Consider the following 26075-nt stretch of genomic DNA (forward strand, 5'->3'; position numbering starts at 1 on the left):
ACTTGGGTAACAACCATGCTCTAGTCTCATTCTCATGATACATGTCACGTCTTATTATGCCATGATTTCCGGGTATGAAGGACTGAGGAGTGCATGATGTGCGCGTGACGTTTTCCATTCCTGCAACTGTTCTAAGCGGTAGTGTTATTTGGTGTTGCGAATTAATTCTGTAAATGGAGATATCTGACTGTGAGACTGCGACTCAAATCCACATTTCCAAAACTAACGGCTGAGAGAATTCATCATGCTGGCCACTCGTCACCTCATAATCTGCAGGCCAAGGCAGCTAGTTTGAAGCGCTAACACAACGTTTCCCATAAATTTACGGGAAAATATGTGATGTATAGAATAGAAATATACTTGGGTGACTGGAAACGACGATACGTTACAGTTTTTAAATTCATTTCGTCCGGCTATTTCTAGCCGGGTGCAGCCCTTGTAAGGCAGACCCTGCGATGAGGGTGGGCGGCATTTGCCATGTACAGGTAATGCGTGTTATTTTGGCGGAGGATAGTGTTATGTGTGGTGTGTGAGTTGCAGGGATGTTGGGGACAGTACAAACACCCAGCCCCCAGCCACTGGAATTGACCAGTGAAGGTTAAAATCCCCGATCCATCCAGGAATCGAACCCGCGACCTTCTGAACCGAAGTTCAGTACACTGACCATTCGGCTAACAAGTCGTACACATTTTTCGGATAAAATGTTATGTAAATATTAAAAATTACAATATGGTGTATCAGTGTAACACTGTAAAACACGGTGTCAATTTCAAGCACTTCAACTTCTATTCACAGCTTTCATTCGTACCACAAGATAACACTACCTGTTAGGACGGTTAAATCAATGGAAATAATGTCTGTCATGACTTCAACAATAGCGTTCAATATATCCAAGAGGTGTTTATTAGTTCACGTCTTCCTTCTACCCTCTTGTCCAAGTTTTTCACTATCATTTATTTCATCTTCATTAGCTCTTCAACAGAGGTTGGCGTTAAGAAGGGCATCCAGCCGTAAAAATGCCATACAAATCGAGCTCAACTTATCCCCGGCACCGTATCATCAAATAGGTATAAGGTGTAGGCAAACATTTATGACGAGTTTTGTCTTAAGACAAACCCAGCCGCCAAGCCAGAAAAATTAGCGTACGTGACTCATATCCGTGACCAGGTTGAGAGTAAATCCAGAACCCTTTAAACCAAAGGCCGCTACTCTCTCCATTCACTCAATAATCCAGGAACTAAAATTTTCCTATTTCTGAAATAAACAAGGGAACAACCGAGGGAAACCTTTCCGTTATTTTCGAAAGATTCCAAATGTATCACCATTACTCTATTCTGGTAACAAAATAGCTTGGCTAAAACAATATACGATGAGGTTTGAAGACGAAGAGACATACTTAAATATAAATTAACATAAAGTTATGTAGGAGCCACGGGGTAAGTCTCACACAGTTTGTGCTAAAGAGAATGAAGCGCCAAGAGAAAGTTTCCCATAATTTTATGGGAAATTCTCCGTTGTATAGAATAAGAATAGCCTGCGGTGATTTGAAAAGACGACAGTTCTATGGTCTTACAAAATAATTTAAATTTTCACATCATCCAGTTCTCACCCTGGCTCCTTTGTTATCTAACCAGTGACAAGCTAGAATACCATGTAAATGAGGTTATGTCACTCTTCCTTCGTGGAGGGCTTTTCTTTGGCAAACATTACGGTGATCACAGGATTTGTAGGACCATGTACCGTATACGTGAGCCGTGAGCCGTACACCTCGGCTGCGGGGCATTAATAGCACTTCAGCCTTCATTTTGCATTCACTTGGGCGGGATCTACAGTATATTATAGTGACCTGCAGCACACACGACAGAAGGAGAATAGCGGGCATAGTGCTATTGCTAGATTAAAGATGACAGTACTTTAAGAAAACGAACTGCTTCAACAAACTGCTTTACAATAACATACGTTTACCCGATTTCGTTGTTGCTATAGTTTGTATATATTTGTATTATATTTAAGGCATGATGTACCTTAGCTCTGAATACATGTCATTGTCATTGTATTGTAAACATAACGGAGAAGTAGTGTGAGAGGTACCCTGAAAATTGAAATAATGACCTCCGCATTATATTGATTTCAGTGAAAGTGAAGACAGTCTGATATTTAGTGATGAAGATGATGACTGCTCTCAGTGCACCGATTGGTTTCTAGATACCTGAAACAGCTACCCAATCCTAACTACGCATATTATCAGATATGCGACTGTCGTGAAGCAATAATCTATTTCAAAATAACACGCTGCATATTAGCCACATCCATTATACATAATATCAAACATACTTCTCCGGTCCGAAAATGGGTGTATAATCTGGGTTTGCAAGCAAAACACACTAGGTCCACAATCTCACTTTTGAGAAGAAGAAGAAGAAGAAGAAGAAGATTGAATGTTTTCGGTCTCAGCATAAGAATATATCCCTTTAACATTATGAAATGAGTTGTTTGGAACATCTAGACTTGAGTAAGAAAAAGAAATTAGGAAATACAGTAACAACAGTGATCTCGTACGACTTAATGGATATCACCTGTGAATAGCGCGGAAGAAATCACGTAGGACAGTGAGAAAACGTTAAAAATTCAAAAGGGCCCTAATATGATTTGCTAATGGTTTAAGGCCACACAAACACATCTGAAGTTTCCGGTGACGGTGGGATTGGAAAGGGATAGGATTGGGAAGGTAGCGGCCGTAGCCTAAACTTTTTTACCATTCTCTTTACGTATCACAGACACAGATAGTTCTTACGGCGACGATGGGATAGGAAAGGGCTAGGAGGGGAAGGAAGCGGCCATGTCCTTAATTAAGGTAAAACCCCAAAATTTTCCTGGTGTCAAAATAATGTGTTCTTATTTTATACCTACGATACACGGTACGTTATACATTCCGAATTGCGAAGCGATGGCCTTCTGAGCTAAATTTAGTGGATTCGATCGTAGCTTAGTACAATGTTTGAGGTGCACAGATATGCCAGCCTCGTATGTTAGTAGATTTCTTGAAAACGGAATTCATGAGGTACAAAATTCCATCACCGATTACCGCAAAAGTAGTTACTGATAAAGAATGGATAGGAATAATCGCCAGTCTGTCTGACTACAAGATTTAATTCCCCACGGAAGTGTGTAACGCTCACTCTCCGGCCAGGAAATCAGCTTTCTTGCAGAAGTGGCGGAAGGGAGAACCTTTTTTTTAGTTTTCTGCGTTTTTCCGTCTTAAATAGCCAATTACATAACTAGTTTCATAACATTCGTTTTAGTTAATTAAGTTGTTATAATATAAACATTAAATATAATTATGTGTATAATTGTCATAAAGTTAAGATGTTTTGGAAATGTCACAGAGAATTATATTCCAATGATTAAATGTATAACTCTGGCATATCCAGTCCGATGCCCAATTGAGGTAGGAAGAGAGTGAATGGCTCTAATTGAGTGTCATAGGCGTATAACAATATTGGATATGTATGTCTGATAGATGTCGGGAAATGGTTTAGTTAGTCGGCTCGGCCTCTAACATAATTAGAAGATCCCAACCTCACAAGAGTAGGGATGAAGGTTGAGTTTCTGGCATCTTATATCTGGATGAACTCAGCTAACGGAGAGTAACCGTGATATAGAATTCCAGCACGCTCGGTAAGGCTGCGAGGATACAGGATGAAAACAAGCATGTCGTAATCACAGGACACTGAGTCACAAGAAAGCTATGAATATATGGGCATATTGAAACAGTTCGGAATGGTAAAAGGAAAGAATGTGAAAGTTATCCGTGGTAAACCTTCTAATCAGATGCAAAGCATCCTTTTGCCACAAGAAATGTCATGAGATAAATTATATTTTTGAAGGACGCTGTGTGGTGAGTGCTGTCGGCTACTTCACTTACAGTACAACAGAAGTGTATAAAACAAAGGGAAGACACCTAAAACCTAAGTAGAAATTTTACTGTAAGCGTCTAGGGATTTTATCCATGACTCCCGAGACATCTGAAGTGAAGAATAGCCACGCCGACTCGGTTAAGGGAGAGAAATATAAAAAGAAGTATAACATTTACAGACAGGAGGAATGATGATCAGATTAATACAGAGGGTGAACTCACTACTTACGGCCAATCACGTTTGGACAATGAGGGTTCAGAAACTTGAAAAATACTTCAAGATCAACATAAAACAGCTTTAAGATTATTAAAAGATGAAGTTATATAGAGAAGGCCAGTAGCAGCTCGAGAGAACGGATACGAAGTCAGATGAACAAGTCTGCGAAGCACATTAAGACACTATAAAATATAAAAGAACGAGGCATACGTGGGATGAAGACAGTCGGAATCAGTCAGACGTAAATTAGGTGGTAGAGGGAAATAGTACAGGATATGGCGAAGAAGGATAGGAAAACTGTCTGAAAAAGTGAACCAAGGGAACGGAAGACTGGGATAGTGGTGGTGGTGGTGATTATTGTTTTAAGAGGAAGTACAACTAGGCAACCATCCTCAGACTGGGATAAGCGTATGGAAGCTATTTATGTATCAAAGTGGTCTATCAAGATTTCAAAAAGAAAATAGGAAGAAATAATTTGGAAATGAAAGAGAAAAAGTTTCTCGAAAACAAGCGAAGGTTCTGGGCACCTCCAACCACATCGGCAGACCCAGGATTATACCCTTTGCCTTCGGCGCTTCTTGTGAAAGCGGAGGGAAAGACAGATGCATGGCGTTTCTACATGTTAGAGATACGTCGACTCGGTTCAAAAAAGCAGAAATATGAAAAAAAGGAGAACGTTTATAGAGAGGGGGAAAGATGACCACAGTAATCAAGAGCGTGAACACGGATGTCAAGTACCTGTGAGACTGGACGGACACACTAGTAGACAATTCAGGATCGTCAGAGATGTGAAAGTTGAGGACAGCTCGAATTCACACCTCTTCGTCGTGTCCGTGAACTTAGTGATCAGACAGTAAATAGCTAGGACGAAACGAGTGAAGTTAGATAACTGATTAATAAGGTCAGCGTATCTCCAAGAACTTGTATACACTGATCACGAAATGATTTCATGTAATAGCAGGAAGCTGTCACGGAGTGCGCAAGCGTCCTGCAAGTCAGAAGACTGTCCATCGAGAATATTGGAAGGAAGGCAAGGAAGCACCGTGAAACAAGTCGAAGCCGTCACCTGTATGGGTAGAATGTTAAGGAAGGTTTTTACACGATATAATACTATGAATTATTTGTATCATCGGCTGATCCATGCATATGCGGGAAAAAGGAAATCCCAGATAAAATTCATTAAAACCTATGGGACGAACTTTTATCTTACCCTCACCCATAGTGCTGATACCTGGACTATTCTGGGACGCCTGAATGTAGACTGACCACCTCAGTTGTGAAACACCTGTAGTTGATAGTGAATACTATAAAAGCAGACCAGAAGGTGTACGAGATGTAGTCGTCAGACTAGAGTTAAATGTAGATCCGCGAATGCACACAATACCGAATATACCGTACAGGTGGTCCTCAAAGGTGGAAATGGTTTCAACACGATGGATATGCGGCAGAGAGTAAGGGTTACGATTCTCCGGTAAGCCAAACCACATAGTTTGAGTGGCTGCTACAGACCGCGCAGTAAATCTTTGTGATATTTGCCAGTATAATTTTAAAATCAAACGTGACCCTACGATATCAAAACTGAACATATTAAACTGATAATTCGTGTAGCTTTTCAGAAAACAGGTATTTTATAGCATTATTTAGAAAAAACAAACTCCATGGTGCAACAGCCTAGGCCTACCAAGTGACCGTTGCTCAGTCGGAGGACCTGAAGATTACGAAGTGTCGTGTGGTCGGTAGGACGAATACTCTCGGCCATTATTATTGGATTTCTAGAACATGAGAATTATGTAGAACATTGCGTTAATAAAATAGTATTGAATTCATATTTTGTACAGCACACACAAATTCACGTCTGAACAGGTAAACGTCCTTTCCTATGTACGCTTTTGTCCTCAGAAACGAGTGTGGCATGTTAAATATTATTACCCTTGCAACGGTTCGAATCCCGTTACAAGCATTCATTTGTATTATTATTATTATTATTATTATTATTATTATTATTATTATTATTATTATTATTATTATTATTATTGGATATATTTTGTGAAACCTTTTGACATTGGAACACATGGTGCAATACTGTTTCAGTAACTGTCGATTCATGTGTCTGTCATTGTATGCTCTAAGCGATGAGATCGTATTTAATGAGTTCCGTATTTGCCTTAGGCTATTTCAACATAATATGTAACATTTGTAGCTGGGTGGGAGTGACATCTTATCTATACTGAGCTCGGACGTGGGTGTCTTACCATGTGTCAACTATTGGCTATAAATATATATATGGGCTGTATTTTATAGCGGCAGTCATTTGGCTGGAGAGCCTTGCCATGGAGTGTTGTAGTGAGGAGTCAGTTGGATACTTCAGTTGGTTAGAAGCAGTTGGTTGGAAGGAGATGAATGGAGAGACTTGCCATGAAGTCAATTGGAAGGTGACGAACGGGGAACAGTGATATGGATTGTATTTTGTGCATCAGTTCAGTCGAGTTCTTGTGTCAGTTCGGTGACAGACGAATATCGAGTCGTCGTAATGCAGACTAACAGTTATAAGCGAATTACTTGTAAATTTGATTGTGAAGTGTGAATATAATTTCAAGCCATGCTATATCTCGCTTGTGAAACTAAAAGGATATATCACCAAATAAGGTTTGAGATACCTACAGTCAATGCCAATTCGAAGGGATACGTCTTAATAATACTCAAAGTGTTCGAGGTACAGTCAAGTGGACAGTGAGGGATAAATTTCTTGTATCACTTTTAAATGTCCGGTCAAGAAGATTTCAAATTTTATGACTACAGTCCTTTAGTAATAATGTCAGAGTTTTATATTATCTTTTGAATTATCGCAGTAAATCTCACTCATTAAAGTCAATTTTTAATGAATATGTTTTGTTCAGTAAAAAATAAATTGATTGTTTCATTTCTGTACTAGCTCAGTTAACCTCAAATTTTAATGGGGAAACCGAACGCAATCTCCTTTTCCCAGAATATATATGTTATGCTGTCAAAGTAAGCTTATTACCCCACAGCCTACAGATATTCAAGATTGTCATCCATATATCGTTACAAGTATTTGTGACCTAAAGATTACACTCTAGAAGAGTGTTAAACTGCCCAGTTGCTAATTCCGTTAATATGAAAGAAACATGATAGTATGGAAACAATTATTGATAAGGCTTTGGACTGTAAGGAACAGGGTGGCTGATTTGTGCAGATCTAAATGTGTGCTAAAAGGAATGCAACCAGGATTCACAACATTTTGTTATTTTCTCTGTGCGTGGTACGCTCGAAATAAGTGTAATCGTTATGAAATTAGAGAGTGGTCATTAAAGAAAGTATAGTGTTAGGACAAAATATGTTGAAAACTTCCCACTTGTTGATGTTACCAAAATATTTTTCTCCCTTTGCATATAAAAATGGGGTTGATGAAGAACTGTGTTAAAACGAGAGATATACCAGGAAGGGCATTTCAATATTTAAGGGGAATATTTCAAAAGTTGAGTGAGGCAAAACTAAAAGGAAGTTATCTTAATAGGGCCCCAAATACGCGATCTATTGCATGATTCTTTATTCGACCTGTCTCTCATTCCTGTTGAAAAAAAGTCTAGCTTGCTTTTAAATCGGTTTGTGTGCATTTTCTGCGAAACTATAGAGTAAACAATTACAGATATATGGGGGAATATTTGGTGAGGGCTTACAACACACTGGGATTCAACATGTCCATTAAGATTCACTTCTTCCATTCGCACTTGAATTTATTTCCACCGAACCCTGGTGAGGTCAGTGAAGAGCATGGAGAAAAGTCCCATAAGGAATTTTTAGAAGTATAAAGGCGATAAAAAGGGAAATCAGCGCCCAACGTGCTTGCCGATTACTGCTGGCAACTTATCACAGATGTTTCGGAGTCATCAGAAGAGAAAGTTTTAAGAAGGTGAGAACTTGTACTATATAAAGTCTTAGTTGCAACATAAATACAATAAATGAATACTTAGTATACTTATTTTTTGTGTATTTTGGATTATGGATAATTTGGGTTGATGTTACACCACACACAATATAATAAACAAACAAACAAACCCCATGGCGCAACAGCCCCGAAGGATCACGGCCCACGAAGCGACTGCTGCTCAGCCCGAAGGCTTACAGATTGCGTGGCGTTATTCTTGGCTTTCTAAAACCAGGGCCGCTCTCTCTCCTTCAGATAGCTCCTCAATTGTAATCACGTAGGCTGAGTGGACCTCGAACTAGCCCTCAGATGCAGGTATAAATCTCTGACCTGACCGGGAATCGAACCCGAGTCCTCTACACCGTGCGGCCGGCGCACCACATATAATAATAGAAAATAATAAAAAACCGGTTGAACAACAGTGAACTATATGGCCTATGCAGTATATTGCGGGAAGTTCATTTTGTCCTCTCAAATAAATGTTGTTGGATACAGAGAAACGAACTTTAGATTGGAAATCAACATATGCGAATTAATTAAAATCGCGTATTTTCATTTCCAGTACTTTAAAACAATTTAAATTTGTTAATCTGTGCTGTCTGTGATTTTCCTACGGTCTGAGGGAAAAATGACCTTTTCCTAAATAACAGGACATACCCCATACCATTAAAGATTTTTTTCACTTGTTATCTCTTATAAAATATTTGCTCTTCTGTCCTGAAGTCATTCCAATAGTATGACCAACTCTCACAACCATCCAAATGGAATTTCTTCTATCACTGAAAACGACACATTTCTATTCTTGCTTCCACGTGGCACGCTTTCTAGCCAACTTAACTCTGTTCTCCTTAGGCGTTACCCTCATATGAGGCTGCGTCTTTATTGAATGAGCTCTGCTCTGTCTGATCATGATGTTTAATGTAGATATGTGGAGATCGATAGTGGGGTTTTGTTTGAGTCGTCCCAACTTTGTTGCACCCGCACTAAGCCTTCTGATAACTTGTCCCTCTCGTCTGGGTGTGGCTACTGAGGACCTACAAGCGATTTTTTTCTTTCCGCCATAATTTTCCTTAACTCCTGGAAACTGTTTTTCACAGTTGCTGATTTGAGACCTCTCCTTGCTGTTTCCCGGGAGGATAAGAAGTACCAGAACATTACACAACGAATATACTTGTGACATGGTAATAAGACAATTCATACAGAGTGATGTTTAATACTACAAAAATGAATGATTTAAGTAAAAGTCTAAGAATTTTACCCATTAAGGTTAGAGAATGCCTCGCATTGTAGACGTAGTTCTAGCAGCGAACTTCACCGCAAGTAAAAGAGCACCGCGACAATTGGCCGCTAATTAGAAATACCAAGCATTATTTGGCCAGTGAATTGGAGCTGAAACTCTACAGATCAAGTTCCGTGATTTCAAAGAAGTCTCTTGAATAAGAAGGCCATCATGCTTCAGGCTGCCGTAATTCTTAAAGGAATGTGGGTGTAATCATTAAACTTCTAAATCAATCGGCTGATAATTAAAATAATGCATCGTTGTTGAAGAGTTACAGTCTGCCGTTGTGGTGTAGTCCATTATTCGTTGTGCGTCTTCTCTAAGACACCGGTTTCTATATTGCTAAGGTAAGTGAAGGTCTCCAAATGTGTTAGGTTATTCCAGTTGGATTCCAGCTCATTAAAATACTCCTACGGGACAAATTTTTGGCACTCTGATAACCCTTAAAATGTACAGCAATTGAAGGAATTTAAGAAAATGACGTAGGTTCATTCCCAGTCAGGGAGTGACAAGATTTAGGAAATGGCTTTTCACTGATGGAGAAACACATGTCCCTGATGTTCATTCAGATTACACAGAAATTGAGTATCAAGTTAATTCCTGGCAGTCAGTCATAGAATTAAACACACTTTCGCTCTTACTGTAGTGTCGAGGTTAAGAATAGTTGAAGTCTTTACCTTCAATTCCATTACATCCTTTATGGCCTATACGGAGATGGCTTCAGGCAAGATACGTCAGCTTGTGATTTTTTTTGTTATTACATCTTTTGCTAAGTATTGAAAAATCTTCCTACAGTCGGATTCATTAGAAGTTGAACAAAAGGTAATCATGTATGTCTGAGCTTCATTGTCAATTGTACTGATTCAAACCCACCGTAAATTTCACAACTGTTCATGACAGTTTTACTCATCCATATTCTACACTGCATTAGAACACACATACTCTACCAATAACTCAGAAATGTTTATTGAGAGTTGGATTTAGCGTTAAAAATGATGTTATGAAAGGTTGTTAGAATTACATAATACGTATTCAAATGGTAGGTAGTAAATTGTCATTGTGCATCACAACCGCCTTTAAACTTCTCCATAAACTATCAATAAAATGTCTCCACTCATGGGGTTTGTATGAGACAAACATAATATTAAAATCGCCAGCTTTGTTACAGAACGCCAGTTTCTCAGCGTGCGGGAATAAGGGTAAGAAATCATTTTCCCTTTGCCTGTAAAATGTAATAAAAATTCTGGGTGTCAACGTGCTTTTTACCTTAATTCTCGAAGCAAATGAAACCGAGCCGCTCTTCGAAGGGTACATACCTCTTACCAAATAATTTAACTCAGCCTTTGTAAACTGCGAATCTGCTTTGGATCTTTAAGTTCATCAATATGTTGATAGTTCATGCCTGATGACCATGGTTCGTTTATTCAGTACTATGACTTGAACTGCTTTCGCTACCAAGATTTTCAGGCCTGGAAGGAACAGGCACATACTCACTTTGCGGAAAGGGACGAATTGCAGAGTCCAAATTAGTATGACATTTTAAAGCACTTTTATTCTTTCTCGTCATACCGGCAACGTTTCTCAATCAAAAAATCAATCTGTTGTGTGGTCTTAAGGTTCATGCCACAACATTGGTATAACAAGCGCCAATGACTTCCGTTTGCCATTTACGCACTGTCTTTTATTTTCAGTACACGAAAAACACACGAAGTGGGGAGCTCAATTTTAATCTACATCACCAAGTGGCATGCTAAAGTAAGCTTTGAGTGTATGTTTATAAATGTGTTATATTTATCTCTGTTTTTTTTAGTATAACTACCTTGCTCTCAGATTTATGGCAAGAGAATCAGGGCCATTTATGTACCGACGATGATCAGACATTTTTAACTTTTTTTGTTACTGAGAATAAAGTGAAGGTATCTGCCAGTTTGCAAAAAAAAACAAGAGAGTATTCTCGGGTCAGTAATACAACGACTGACTGAAAAATACAAGTACAATAGGTAACAGGAAACAGAATCCAGAGGTGGAAAGGCACTTATGAGAACGTTGTGAGCCGTTTATTGTCTTGTTTCAATCCCCTAGAAATTCTCTTTGACATGCTTTATACATCTCCTCAAGTAAGAATAATTAAGATTATTATTTTTTATAAATCCTATATTTCTGAAAATAAAATGGTGCGTGGTACCACCAGAATGAGTAGAAGAACTGCTCGATATGGTACACTAATAGAGGTAGGTTTTTGGTGAAGACGGTGACAGTGGCCTTAATTACCTAAAGTCCCACTAACTACTTGTATGGTTTTTGGGGACGCCGATATGCCGAAATTTAGTCCCGCAGGGGTATTTTTACGTGCCAGTAAATCTACAAACAAGAGACTGACGTATTTGAACACATTCGAATACCACTGGACTGAGCCAGGCTGTAAAATATTAGACAACATTTACAAAAGTTTAAATAGCAATATTTGAAATTTTCCAAAAGGAAATATTTTACCAAATATCACGAATGCAGACCACTTTGTACCTACAGGTAATTTGCCAAGCATGAAAGTGAGATTCCTAGAAGAATCATCTTCAAGGCTACGAGCGGTCAGCATCAATTTCCGTTTACACGCTTGCGTGACCAGTTCACTGGGGATTATTTTTTTTCTCTTCCGGCTTTTGATGTCTTTGTATTTTAAGTCACTGGAAAACAGTATATTATTGGAGTGTTTGTTTTGCACTTTTTGTTCTTTTATCCCGTTCAGCTTTCTTTTCATACTAAAGGGGATAGAACCTCTACTTCAACCTCTGCCATCCTCCAGGACTGAGATTTCTAGGCGTCTAACCTCTTATGTGGCATAATATGTAATCATAGATTAACTTGATGTAGTGAAACTCGACAATTTTACGTCGACAATATATCTCCTCACAACGAACTTACTTCCTCGGGACAGACAATGGCCCAACGTTCTTACGACGTTCTCTGATTGCTCAAAATTACCCTTACCGCCTGCAATGTGATGCGCTTTTTACTGTCATGCAGCTCAAGCAGCTCGTCTATTTACTTCACCACTTGACTGGGCTATCTTTACAGAAGAAGCTGTCGCTATTTCTGAAGCTCTAATATTTCTGTCTACGCGTCAAACTTTTATAAGTTGTTGTAATTACTGGCTCTCTCATTGTCTTGAAGGCACTACCGTCACCCGACACATATAAATTTACATTCCATTAAATCCAAATCATTTAGAGAATTCGCCAACTTCCACGGCCCATTATCAAGGTGCACAACCTTTGGGTACCCAGCCATAGAGGTATTCAGCACAACGAATATGTTCACCATCTCGCTAGAGTAGCAACGCACTCGGGCCAATGCCCCTCAGATACTGTATGCGAGGTACCAAGTAACTTTTCCAAACACGCATCGAACACTAGAGCATTATAAAAATGCAGCGGCGAAAAGAATTCGCTGTTGTACAAACATACCCTCCACAATCCCACTGGTTCTCCAAATGGAAAGTCTGTCGTCCGTGCATCATTTTCATTATTCGCATAATGTCCAACACGGACGTTTTGCAAGCCATCTCTAAAGTCCTATGACAACCAAGCAATCACTGACCTCATTCTCATCTTCTTCTCATGTTAACTTTATTATATGCACGAGAAAAATTAATAACCACATTACGTAAACACAAATTTCAGCTCCCACATATTCTCACAGCAACTAGAAGTGAATGAAGCAATTTCCACTTTCACAATTGAAACAAATTTACAAATTTAACATCTAGAATGCTACATTTCTGGCAACGAAAATAAAATCCTTTATCGACGGCAGTTTTGCGGTACTTACAGTTTTATTTTCTTGGTGGTGGTTGTGGTGGTGGTGGTGATGTGTGTGTGTGTGTGTGTGTGATTTATGAACCTAGAAATATTAAAACTGTGGGCGTCCAAGTACATTTAATGAATACCTTATACAATGAGTGTGTGGGGCTGTACATATTTCAAGTGCAAATTTATTTCTTCTATTTTCGCTTGTTCCAATTGTATTTGTAGGTAGCTGTGGTTTTGTTTTTACATAAAGCAAACAAATAACATTTTAAAAACTCGGACAACGCAATTGTACAAGGACACTTCACGATCTATTGTGATAGCAATAAGGGGGTAATGAAGAAAGTGGAATGTTTTCTGTGTTGACCAAACGCGCGTCGGGTGTGAACATAACCTATTACGCACTCAAATTCCAGTGGTTAGGAAGGTTTCAGATATGAAACGACTAGTAACCTGTTTCACGTGATAACGTCCTGAACGGACTTCTAATGTGACAGTCTATAACAAATTGTTACGGCAGACATGTGCCGAAGGACATTAAAATGACCCAGACATTTTTTATAACACGCGAAAATATCTCAATTAACTGTTAGTACTCATGGATGCTACTTACCAGACACAATTCACACGCACAAATGTACGGTCACAAGACTACTGACTACGACCAGTTAGGTGATGCAGTGTGTTAATAATAATAATAATAATAATAATAATAATAATAATAATAATAATAATAATAATAATAATAATAATAATAATAATAATAATAATAATAATAATACATTCATTTACGGCCTTTAGAGACAACGTTAAGTAACAGTTATATATTTCTGGAAGCCTTCTTCAGAGCCCAAAACTTTAGCATCCTTTCTCTGGCAGCCTCTCTTCATTCTTCTATCCTCCCATGGTTGAGTTTTGGTTCGTCACGGAATCCCTGGAATTTGTCGATCACTGACCTAAATTTTGTTCGGTTTGAGATGTCTTCTGAATTTAGTCCCACGTGTCCGAGATCCTTTCTCACCCCCCTGAACCGTTTGTCCGACACTTTAGGTCTGCTGTCTAGTATTGTGGAAAATCCTTTTCGTTAGTTACTTCTCATCTATTTTAAATAAATGTCCATGAAATTTACGTCTCCGTTTTCTCATGGACTCAGTTAGCCTTTCGTTGTCACGTCATGTTCTTTTATTACTCTCAACCTATGCTGTCCATCCACAATCTTTGGGCCTATTATTTTGCGAAGGATCTTTCTTTCAAATTTCTCAGCTTCTCTCAGTCCCGCTTGCCCTGTCATCTGTAGGCATTCACTAGCGTACAGACATTCCGTTTCAATCACTCTATTGTAGTGCCTTAGTTTAGCTCGTCTGGAGATGGTTTTCTTCTTGTATATAGGATATGTCCTACGAAAAGCCGCAGCCATCTTCTCCCTTCTGGTGTTGTTTACTTCTCTTTCATTAGCTTTCATTTGCACTCTTTCACCCAAGTACTTAAAGCTATCAACTCATTCTATTTTACGGTGTTCTGTATTCAGGTATCGAGGGGCTATTTTGACATTTGTTATATATTGTGACCGTTCACAACGTCACATATAGTATGTTATGATACCCAGGAGATGAAATACGCCGTTCTCAGCGTCATTCTGCGGTAAAAACTGTCCAAGTTAGGATTTTTCCACACGCTCCGTGATGCGATTGGTAGTATGCCGACTCGCGCGACCCATCTCTAGTTGTCGGTAATTAGCAGCGAGGCATTGCAGGAGTGCTGGTACTTGAAGCTTTCCCACTCTAACCACGAGCGAGATGGAAAGAGATGCGTTATCACGTGACAGAGAATCTAGGTCACTAGCAGAGCCCATGGAGTACATCCAACGTGAGAAATATAATACCGTATTTCCCTCATTCATTCACCACTGCCAACTCATCGAGTTCAATTGTTCTTCCCCTGATAATTAATATAAATCGCGAAATACTCAACGGAGAGTCACGTGCAAACATTCATTTGAATTACAGAATTTTACACATAATATGAGGCCGAGAAGTGCTGTACATAATTGAAAGAACAGTAGGTACGCCGTAACAAGGGCGCGTCTTAATGGTTACCAGATGTTGGGTCCCGACCGTGGCAACGAGCACAAGGATTCCCCTAGCGCTCGTCATCATTCACCGACAAAGACAAAAGGATTCTTTTAAGATTGCTTGAGAATCCACGAAGCTATTTTAATAATACTCACTCAGTAAACATGAGAATACAGGAGCTATAGTTTGATATCCGGTTGATATTACCGGAGCACATTTTCCCCACTGCCAGCTCCAGGGCGTCTCGCCTATAGAGTAAGGAGCTGAGGAACGGACACTACCAGTTCATTTTCAGTTCAAAGTCAGTTCGTTACCAGTTCGTCGTGATTTGTGTGTGAGTCTTTTATGAAGAAATCATTCTGTAATGTGAGCAGCGTAATGTAGTGATTTATTATATTCTGTGAATGTATGTGGAAATAACCACAATCTGAGTGAGCTGTTTGAGCGTACAGTGTACCGCTAACAAATACAATGGGATCGGTACTAAACCGTGATGATCGCTGTCCGTGTGCCGAAGGGGTCGTGCATCGAGCCTCATATATGCCTAAACTAAAACGGCTCAATTAACATAAATAGGCACGTATTAAACTAAGTGCGTGGAGCGAATGTACTCGATATGAGTGTGAAATATAAGGGAAGTGAATGAACGGCTGACTGTCGGCATGATTAAGGGCAGTGCCACGTTAGATCGATCCCTAACGCAGTAGAGAGCTCGACTTACGTATGACTAAGTGCAATAGATTATGCCTGAATTGTTGTTGTGTAATACAAGAGTGCTAACACATTAGTGGCCTAACCAGTGACGTTTCAAAGTGAACCAGTGGAGTTTCAGGACCTAGAGTAGCTGTCAATAAGAAGGATAGGTAGATGAGGAGGGAATAATGTCGGGCTTCAGGGACACAAACGACATTAGGTTGGGGTGCTTGTGTCATTAAGCAGACCCAACCGTATATCTAATTTGTGATGTGTAATATAAACTAACGCATTCACATGAGATAACTTCCCCTCATTTACATAAGGAGACTACAAGAACGTCGGAGTGAACGAGATATCTAGCTGCCTGCCGGAATTTCGCCTGATGTAGCAGAGATCGTCCGGTACTTCGCACGAGATCAAGGGGTCATGTTCGTGACTTGCCAGTTGTTCATGAAAGGACTTCACATCGCTGATGGCATCATGCAGACCGAATAAACACATGGGTGTGCCCTCCTGTAAAGCTGTGTTCGTGGTTTCCTGAAGGATGAGTACATTTGTAACTATTTGTAGCTTTGAAAGTCGTATCCTATTGTAAATATATAGTAAATTTGCATGTAGATGTAACGGAGATCGGCAATATGCTATTTCAGCGGGATAACAGCATTTTATTTGATGGGTTTTATAGAAAATATTTCTTCAATTGTTGGGGCAACCATATTTCATTTCTGTTTATTGACAAGAAGTTATAGTGCATGATGTAGATTTCATAACCCTAGATTAACTAAGTGCGAAGTGTCGTAAAATAATAAGGCGTAACTATTCTGTATAAATGACTCAGATCATCACCGATTCACTAGATAACAGGAGTCGTCACAAGTGCCTCAATATGTTAATTGGACGCTTCATCTAGTGAATTTAAAGGACATATGTGTTTGTATATTTTATTGCAGGAAGTGCTAATTGTATATTAATGAGGTATTGGATGTTGAAGTCGTTCCATGTTCGTTTCTTTGTATACAGAATAGCAGCGTTGTACATAATGTCATGTGGGTATATTTGCTGGAATCCTAATGAAACGAGCGTGTGTATTATATTGCATATTCAGCAATGATTAATTTAGGGAAGTGTTGTGATACGACTTTAAAAGATTTGGGAATGTATACATAAGAAACATACGTTTACTTCAGTTCATCCGATCATAGGATATCGTAACTTGATATAATTTGAATATATTAACTCGTGACAGGCAAACAGAATTATAGCAGGGTATGCCCATACAAATGACATGTGTGCGCAAAATGATAAGAGCAAGTGTAGAGTGCAGTTAATTCGAGAGGGAACGCCTCTCTAAGTAAGAAATAGTGTAAATAGTTCGAGAGGGAACGCCTCTTAAGTTTGAAATAATTGAACGTAGAATGAGGAGTAGAGAGAGACTACCGAACATTTAAAATTCAAGATCACCTTAAATACCATATGTAAAGTGTTTGTATGGCATATCCATGTGAATAAGATGTGTTTCACTAGTATAGTAAAGTTGTTATATAAGATATAGTTTCTCTTCACATTAGTAATGAACTGGTGTTCCTCTCATAATTAATATTCCCATACTATAGTGATTATTAGAAGATTATCGCCCCATCGGACGGTCCAGTCAGACCCGAAAATGCTACACCGACTCAGCTAGCGAATCATTCTAGTAGGGAAGGGTGAGACTTCGATAACCGGGCTGAGTTCGAAGCTCATCGGAGGTGCTCCATTCTAATATCATATTTATGAACCACGGTAACTTGTTTATGTACTGAAGCCTTGGACAGGTACAATATTTAGTTTATCGAAAGAAATCTGTAGTCCTGCATTTTCTGCTTGTAGTTTTAGAACATTCATCTGTACTATTGCTGTGTTATAATAATAATAATAATAATAATAATAATAATAATAATAATAATAATAATAATAATAATAATAATCGTATAACCTCAGCAATTATGTACAAGCGTCTATATTTGACACCATATATGCTGCCTCTGCGCCAATACCGACGTTTTGTTTCACAATGCCAGACGGCAGAACAGACTGCATATCTGTCGGGCCACTTACGACTGAACTTTTTAATAATATTTTACGGTAACCACCAAATGATTCACCAGACTTCTTTTACATAACGACATCGCATGGCTTAGAGTGCCCAATGGACTTCCTTTCGCCTTTCAAAAAGACAGTTATTTGGAAACTCCTTCTGAATTACAATTATTTTTGGTTGTATCCTGGAGGATATTCCACAGTTTTATTCATACATACTTCACAAATTCAAGGGGATTGCCTTTCACATTATGTCACACGTTGCCTTTCACAATATTGTGGGGGCCGATGTCCTTCGATGTTGGGCCCCTTAAAACAACAAGCATCATCATCATCATCACAATATTGTATTCAACGCTGACAAACAGCTTACTGGAAATTTCCACACACACCTACACACACGAACGTTGGAAATCGAATTCAAAGATTCAGAGACTGGGTACCCGCACCGGGTAAACTATGAGCAGGTAATTGGAGTAATGGCACTCTGCTGCAAAACTAAGGAACGTGGCCTTTCAGCTGTACCGTGCAAACGTTAAGTCTAGTCGGTGTTTAGGAAAGCATTTTCTGGGACTTTCGCAACGCTAACCTTGTTGTAGGGTATCTCTACGGAGACGAGATGTAAAATTCCCGGCTGGCATCAGCGTTCTGAAAAGGAACCAGTTTTGTTCTATTCATTCGAAATGAAATCCTGGTGCCGGGCTGAATGGCTCAGACGGCTGAGGCGTTGGCCTCTTGGCAGGTTCGAACCTGGCTTAATCCTGTGGTATTTGAATGTGCTCAAATACATCAGCTTTAACGATATTAATGGTATTAATACTTTCGGACAATATTGCATATACTTACATAAAATAGTTTAAATGTTAATTGAAAATGTCCGTTAATTAGAACATATGTTCTTAAAACCCGAACATGACTGAAAAATTGTGTGCCATTTTCCGGACATGATTAGTCCATGAGCCGTAGAGGCCAAGAGACATTTTTCGGAGTCTTCAATGAAAGATTAGGGTTCCTTTTATGAAATACTTTCAAACTTTTCCAAACAGCACGTTATTTTTGGCTTAAATTTATGTTCATACTGATACAGTTCTGCATACTCAAAAGTTGCCCTTTTATGTCAGTTGGAGGAATTGGAAACCCTATCCTCGAAGCGTTTAACAGGAGCAATGCTAACTCACTTATTTCATATTTCAAAACCATGGGCTTTGGCCCTCCTTTACAAGAATTCGGGGTGCCTTTGTTGTCCTTGTACAAAGTAGATTTAGGAACGCCGAACTTGTCTGCCGCAGATTGCAGTGACGAATTTTTTCGATTCTCTTCTACAGACATTTTCAAAGCTTCCTTGTCACAGTTCCTTCTGTTCTGAAGAAAAGTTGACTTAGAGGCGGCTTTCGAATTTCCTTCCGTCTTCAACAACGGAATTTCATGTTTATTCGCATGTTGGCGTTTACAATTTATTTGTATAATCAATAGTTACCGACCTCCCACTTACAGGTTTGTAGAATAAATATACCAAAATCTTCCAGTTATTAATTATATCAATTTAAAATAAACTCATGAGAGATAGCAATGATATCATGCAAAATAAATTTTATTTTAATATTATGGTTCTTGCACGAGACTTTCACTGCAGCACCGATATGTACGAAAAGAAAACATTACCTGTACCAGAAATTCATTTCTAAAATTAAGTGATGTCTAATGATTTTATAAATACCAAACATTGATTTGGAACATTTTTCTTGTGAAACCGTAAAATACTGTCTTCTTGGATACCCGTTTATCTTGGACAACCCTCTAAGTTGGACAAGATTTGATGGATTTAAACAATATCCTATATTTTTATGTATGAACCTTCCCCCTCTACCTTCGAAGCTGGACAACCCTGATTTTATCAATTCTGTCTTGGTAAAAGTAATGAATTGTCTTGTTTGCTAGAGTAAATACCTGTTAAGGGTAGTCGTCATGAAGTCAATACACAATGAGCTTTGAGAATAGCTTGAAAGGGTGGGATTTCCTGTAATTCTCTCTTTCTCATTAACCCTTCCATTCCAACGCTGAATTACAAACAAGTGAGAGGATGAATATATCTTGTGCTTACTGTAATTTCGTCATCTCAAAATTTATCGACTGCGGTACTGTGCTGAAATGTGAAGATATAATCAGACGCCTTTTCTCAGACATCCCTCTGAGTTGAATTGGAAGTTTGAGATTCAAAGTTGACCAACTCACTGGGGTTTTACGGTAATTATAATATATATATATATATATATATATATATATATATATATATATATATATATATATATATATATATATATATATATATATATATATATATATATATGAGCATCTGCTGACTGACTGACTGACTAACAGATTCATCACCACCGAGCCAAAACTACTGCACACAAAGAAATGAAATTTAGGGGATACATTTATATTATAGTGTTGGTGCTTTCTGAAGAAGAAATTTTGTATATTTCTTCGCTAAGGCGTTAAAAAAGGGTGGGTGAATAAAAAAACAGTATATCTACATCTCGAAAATTTAACAGTTTACAAACGTAAAAATTCGTATCTGAAATCTCCTTCAAAAATAAGGAAACACATATTTTTATGTTTTCGGAAAGTAACCTTAAGAGTGGTGAAAAAGATGAAAAGGGGGTTGAATATCTTTAATGACGATACTTATATTTAAAAAACTGAAGATGTTACAGACATGAAAATTGGTATTTAGAATCTCCTTTAAAAATACGGGGTGAGAAATTGGGGTGAATTATTTAAAAAAATTATAAAAATTAGCATATCTACAGTATATCTGAAAATCGCAACATGTTTCAGACATAAAAATGGGTATTTAGAATATCCTGTGAAAGTAAAGATACACGCATTATTTGTTTTAGAAAAATACACTTAAGGGGAACAGAGAAGGGGGTGAACTTTTAAAAGAGCATATCTACAGTATATCTGAAAAATTTTAAATGTGACAGACGTGAAAATTTGTTATTTGGAGTCTCATTCAAAAATAAAGAAGCACGTATTTTTGTTTTCGGAAAGGTCACTTAAGTGGGGTAGTGGCGGGGTAGGGGGTGTGGGTGGAAGAAGGCGTTGCATTCTTTTTGTGATGATACTTATATATCAAAAACTGAAGATGTTACAGTCGTGAAAATGGGTATTTGGAATCCCCTCTAAAAGTAAAGAATCACATATTTTTTGTTTTCGGATAAAACCTCTTGAGGGGGATAATAAGGACTGAAATTTGGGTGGAATGTTTTTATTAGGATACTGATGTCTCAAAAACTGAGTATGTTACAGATGTGAAAATTGACATTTCGAATCTCCTTTAAAAATAAAGAAACACGTATTTTTTATTTTTGGAAAGTCCACTTAAGGGGGTTTGTACAAAGGACTGACGAAGGGGTTGAATAATTTCTATGAGGATACTTTTATCTCAAAAACGGAAGGTTACAGACGTGAAAATTGGTATTTTACATCTCCTTTAAAAATAAAGAAACACATATCCCTTTGTTTTCGGAATATCCACATAAGGGGGTGGGTAAAGAGAAGTAAAAATGAGCTGAATGATTTTCATGAAGATACTGACATCTCAAAAACCGAAGATGTTACAGACATGATAATTGATATTTGTAGTCTCCTTTAGAAATAAAGAAATACAGAACAATAAAACCCTAACGGGGTTGGACTGGAGGGGAGTAGCTGACGACCTCCTTATTCATTTCTCTCAAACTGTTTGACATACGAGCTTCAAATTCCATATGATTGTTGTCCTACATTTCTTAGATTTCAAATAAAATGTGGTCTCAAAACAATACACCCGTAAGGGGTTTTGACTGGGGGTGTGGTTGAGGCCCGATGAAAAAATTTCCATTCCTATGAAATCGCTAGACATACGGGGTTGAATTTTCACATGGTGGTTACTTCTCAATGCCTTAGCTTTTGAATAAGAAGTTGTCTTCACAGAATTCAACACTAAAGGGTTTTGACTGGGGGAGGGGGTTTCCCGGGTGACAAACACATTTATTTCCCTTAAACCGTTTGACATGGGAGGTTGAAATTTCACACGATTGTTGCTCCTTGATATCTTAGATTAAGAAGTAGTCTTGATTCAATATATTCCTAAGGGGTATTGACCGAGGTTTAGGACCTGACGATAAAATACTAATTTCTCTGAAGCCGCTTGACGTACGAGGTTGAAACTTCACATGCTGATTGCTGCTGTATGCCTTACATTTTAACGAAGAAGTGGTCTTAAAAGAACACACCCGCAATGGGTTTTAACTGGCGGGGTTGGGGAGGAATTCTGATGCCATAAATAAACATTTCTTTGATATTGTTTAATATACGCGGTTAAAATTTCACGTGGTGGCTGCTCCTATATGTTTTAGATTTTAAATAATAACGGGTCTTGTAACAACACACCCCTAAGAAATTTTGGATGCGGGTGAGGGGTTTAAGGCTTACGGTTGTCACAGGTGTTAAACATAATATATTTCAAAATATTTCAAGTATATAAGCACTGGGACTATGTATAAGTTGATGTTATAAAACTAAGTCTTCGCAAAAGCCAAGGTGCCCAACTGCATTTCCGATTTCTCTTCTTTATTGCAAACAATTTTTATTTGTAAAACTTAGGGATTTAACTGAAATAATCTTAATTTTAGTACACACTGGAGGAACATTTTTTGAGACTGTATACCATTTATGGTACCTACGTATATTTGCGCACATTGATTGCTAATCATATTCTACAAGCTTAATAGGTATACTAGGCTTAAGTAATAATGGAGGTAATGGGGTTTTATCTCGATGATCATTTGAGATCAGTGCTGACCTCTAAAACCATAAAATTCTGTTTTAGATTTTAAATAAACAATAACAATACAATACACCACAATGGGGTTTTTCTTGGGGGAAAGGATTGACGACAAAAGTATGCATTTATATGAAACCATTGGAATTGCGAAGTTCAAATTCCATATGATATCCCAAGCGTTAAATAACAGGGGGCTTCAATCAAATTTAACCCCTCAGTGAGTTAAATGAAAGTTAAGATATGGAAACAAATATGTTCTTTCCTTCCTCCAAAACGGTTTAATATACGAAGACAGCATTCCAAATAACGGTATATATTTTAAATCCTACTTGTGAAATAAGAAATATTTGTTAACGATCCACATCTAATGTGTTAAAATTTGGTTAGCTCCAGAAACGAAATTATTCATCCCTCCAAAACCGTTTGACGTACAAAGTTGTAATTTTACGAGAAGGTTCTACTTTTATGTCCTAGGTGTAGAATATCGTATACTACAAAATATGTCTCCCCTAAGGGATGTGGATAGTGGTTGACTCCCAAGAACACTATATCCATTCTTTCGAAACCGTTTCAAGCACGAACTTAAAATTTTAGCTGAAGGGTGGTCTTCTATATCCTAGATATTAATAAACATTTAAAACCATTCACCCCCTAAAACAGCATTCGTTCTTCAACTACTGTTCGATGTAGAGAATGAAAATTTCACGGGTTGGTCGCTTTTAACTTATATATATTAAAGAAGATAGGGTTTAAACATTCCAATTCTTCTTTACGGGTTTCAAAATGAGTGTTAGGTCAGAAAATAGGTAGTTATTTCAGGACAAAATTTGACGTACGAATTGATGGTGTATTTTACAGGCTAAGCCAACAGTGGACTCTCCAAAATGTAAAACTTTGACAAATTACTTTCAGTTTAAAACTGTAGCGAAACACGGGAATTTGGCTAGTATTTAATCATTCTGTCTTTAGAAATGTTTGTGGTATCTTAAACCTGTACGACCTATACAATTAAACCGCTTTGAATATGTCGTTGGTATGTTTGGGTGTCTGGAATTTGGAACAACCGAGAGTCCGGAAATAGGAACAAGTCTGTCCATGAATCAAATTACGCGTCATGAGCACACTTGCCATGACCTACCTATTACGACAGACATATTGCCTGGTTAAAATTCTCATCTTCAATACTACGGAATCACAGACTCTCAGGATTTACGTTTTCGTAATTTAAACGAAGCAAAAATTCAGGATAAATAAGGAGGCATGGAAAAGTATAAGAGGTTCGTCTTACCGCGTTTCTTTTCATATTTTCTAGAGCTGTTCACTGCTGTTCCACTCTACTGTAGGAGAGTGCTGTCAACAATTTAACTGTTTAGAAAACACATCCGGCACCTATATCAAGTGTAAAATGCACGGACGTTACAAGTGTCCGAAAATGGGAAAATCCGGAGCTGCCTCTTGCACGGTTTTCGCACTGTACGAGGAAGCCCCAATCAGTAATAATGTTATTTGCTTTACGTCCCACTAATTAATTTTACGGTGTTCGGAGAGGCCGAGTTGCTGGAATTTTGTCGTTTACGAGTTCATTTAAGTGCCAGTAATCTATGGTCACGAGGCTTACATATTTGAGCACCTTCAAATACCATCAGACTGAGCCAGGATCTAACCTGCCAAGTTGGGGTCAGAAGGACAGCCAAAGCCTGGATTGCTGAAGAGAAATTAAATTACAGATAAATAATTATTGATCTAAGCGCCCAGAGAATTGTTGAATACCTTGTCTTGGTAGTATGGGATAAGTGTTGTTATCGCAGAACTGACGATGTTAAAAATAAGCTCAAGGAACTGGAAACCCAGTGTAATGCCAGGAGGTATAGCTAAACAGGTCTAATCCTTAGATGCCTGTACTAACACTTCGTTTATGTGGTATATGAAGGATAATTGAAACAGTTGGCTACAGTCTCCGAATATGAGGTTACATCACCAAAGAGGACGAGGTCGAGCATTTCGCAAGTATATGGATGGGTTCATTAAATCTTCATGAGATGATCTGAAAATAAAAGGAGTAATTAGGTCTAATTTATTTAACAAGTGCAGAATTAAAAGTGCACTAGGTGGTAAAGAGAAAAAATTTGTTGAACGAGGTTTCAGAGTCCGATTTAGAAGTAGTTTCGTGTGACTCTTCATTTGATGGTTGAGACGAATTTCTGGGGTTTGATGACAAATACAACGTAGATTTATTGTTTCCTACTAATATTCGGTATTTTTTGAAAGTGGACCCACATATTACTTTACATTTGAAGCCCTGTAACTTCATCTTAATATTTACTGATAAGGTGTTCTAATAAAGGCGTGTGTCTTATATCGCCGGAAAGTGGACTAATTCGTCATCTACACTTAAATTAATCATATTAACTCATTCTAAGTCACAACTGTGAAGACAATATGTGCATTTGATTGATAATCACGCTACATACCGTTGGCTGAGTGGTCAGGAATCCCTCTGCTTTTAATGGCCTTGCGGTGAAGGTCCGTAGATGTCGTTTGTACCACCATGTAGATAAAGCCAGGTTTCACAGTAAGTGTCCACTGGATATATTTGAACTTCTTATCTGTTGATTGATCTGCATGGGGTTCCCGGTTTTCATACTACAGGACACTTGCGGGAGCGATGGCCAGAATGGAACGTCGAAATTCTTGAGTAAGCCGTCCAGATGGACTCGAATCAGAATACTTGCAATTGCTAGTAGAAGGAAATGAATAATCACGCTAACAAGTACAAAAAGAAAAAATAAAATTTCAGATGGTTTAACTTGTATCTTCTTTCACTTTCCGCCAGCAATAACTTTTCTCCAGTTTGCTCTTGAGTTTGGGGACTACGCAACCACCAGTCAGATTAATATAGGGCAGTCTGCTACCACACAAATAGTAAAAAGCAGCATCAAAAGCTAAATCGGCAGAAATGATACACCAAACACTTGGACATATACTTCCAGGATCAGGTGAAACCAGGTTTAATTCACTATATGACTCATTACACAACGTGTTGAACGTAGAACCAAGGTACATTCAGTTATTTAAAGGGTGGAATATCCGAAATCCGATAAAGGACCATTAATTTATGTGTCTAAAATAGTTTATAGAATGCTCACACCCACTAACTCGAACCTTAAACATTCTTCAGGGTGATAGTGACATATACCGTGGTGTGGTTTTATCATGCTTGGTTACTCTGA

The sequence above is a fragment of the Anabrus simplex genome, chromosome 2 (assembly GCF_040414725.1).
Source record: "Anabrus simplex isolate iqAnaSimp1 chromosome 2, ASM4041472v1, whole genome shotgun sequence".
NCBI lineage: Eukaryota > Metazoa > Arthropoda > Insecta > Orthoptera > Tettigoniidae > Anabrus > Anabrus simplex.